The 1,743-nt window shown below is 43.3% G+C and overlaps 1 non-coding gene across 1 annotated transcript; it reads right to left on the bottom strand.

The window, feature by feature from the left end:
• Window positions 1-1,133: 1,133 nt before the first annotated feature.
• Window positions 1,134-1,247, bottom strand: LOC140286052 (U5 spliceosomal RNA). Its single transcript, XR_011910960.1, has one exon. It is a non-coding gene; the product is annotated as a U5 spliceosomal RNA (small nuclear RNA).
• Between the last annotated feature and the right edge of the window lie 496 nt (window positions 1,248-1,743).

Below are 1,743 nucleotides of genomic sequence, written 5' to 3'. Positions count from 1 at the left end.
ACAACATTTTTTTAATTGTTGAAACTTGATTTGAAGTGGATAGATAAGGAGGACAAACAGTTTTAAGTCAGGCTGATAGAAGGAATTAATTTTATAGCCAAATCTGTACTTCGTCATATGTCGAGAGATGCTTATTGCTGAAGAAGTTCTTTCTCATTCTACAAAGTACAACGTTGTTTATCGTTGAAACTTGATTAGACATGAATAAATATGAAGGACAAAGCAGTCTTAACTTGGTTTGAGTTAAGGAATTCGTTTTATAGGAGAATCCGAATTCGTGCATAACTCATAAAATAGAGCATATTTTCGGATTCCTGAAGAATGATTCTGGTTCTTTCTCATAATACAAAGTTTGTTGTTTATTGTTGAAACTTCATCAGAAGTGAAGAAATAAATTAATGCCTATCAACAAATTGACCTTCTGTTGACCTTCGGGGAGGTGAGTATCTTCACTAGACTCACCTGTCTGCTCTTCCTCCTCATTTAGCGTAGCTCCACCCTCTGCCTGTGAATTCTCACAGACTTCAACACTGAGTGGTGAGGCCTCTACAGGCCCCTCCCCTTTTTGCTCCTCACTTCCAATCCAAGCTTTTGGCGGGAAGTTTGAATTTATTGGGTCAACCTCTTCACTTTGTTCACCAACTGCCACCTTTGGTCCTTCTCTTTGTTGGCTTGACTGTGGCTTTACCGTCTTTAATTTGTTGGCAAAAGATTTAGGGCAATCTCTGAAGAGGTGATTTAATTCTCCACAGAGATTACATTTCCTGCCATTTGGACACTCTCCAAAAGTTTGCCCAATTTCTCTGCTCTTCCCACATAACACCTTGGTACAAGCCTCAACCAGGTGCCCATGCTCACCACACTTGCGGCAGAACTTGGGCTGCCCCTGGTAGTGGATGTAACCTCGGTTTTCAAGGTGGCCAGAGTGTCGCCCACCCGCTGCACTGAGCACTCTTCAGCCATTTTAAATGGTATAACTTTGCACTCCCGCACGCTCCAGCAAGCACCATTCAAGCAACAACTTTGCACTCCAGCTTCGAACATCGGCACAGTCGCAACAAGTAAGGCGACTCTACTCAGAGAAGTCACTCTGCACAGTAAGAAGATTTCTTTTGCACAGACAGAAAGGGCTTCACCCGCAAAGGTAAAGCCTGCCAAAAATAGAAACAACTCATTAGTGCTGCTCTCCACAGAAATCTTTAGTAAAAGGCGAAAGACTTGTACGTTATGAAGAGAAACCAGAGTACGATTATCCGTCACTGCGGGAGCAGGGCATCAGGCTTGTTGGCATAGCCACCTTCCCCATGGTGAGCTTTGCTTGGTTGAGACGCTTGCTCCCCCCGCCTTGCTCCTCGGCTGACCAAGTAGGAACAATCGGGCCCTATTCGATGGCTGCCTTGTCTTTTACTCTGTGCAAAAGACAAGGCAGCAACAAAAACACCACGAGAATCCCGTATTGAGGCTTTGTTCTGACCGCTCATTCGGGGTCGCGTTTCTTTCAAGCAATTCTCCTGGTTAGCCCACACTCGGCTCGCTCCCATAGCCGTGTTAAAGTCTACTTCACATTCACTCTCTTTTCTCAGCAGACTCTTGGGATTTTATCTATAAAATGAATTCCTTCACTCAAACTATGTGAAAACTGCTTTGTCCTTAATATTTACCATGTCTAGAAAGATTTAAACAAAAAAAACAACGTTGTACTTTGCGGTAAAAGAAAGAGCAAATCTAAAGTTTCAGGAATCC

Source organism: Leuresthes tenuis, unplaced genomic scaffold (genome assembly GCF_036924035.1).
Source record: "Leuresthes tenuis unplaced genomic scaffold, fLeuTen1.0.hap1 SCAF_70, whole genome shotgun sequence".
NCBI classification, from domain to species: Eukaryota; Metazoa; Chordata; class Actinopteri; order Atheriniformes; family Atherinopsidae; genus Leuresthes; species Leuresthes tenuis.
Note: the sequence above shows the minus strand (reverse complement) of the source record. Positions and strands in the feature narration are given on the sequence as shown.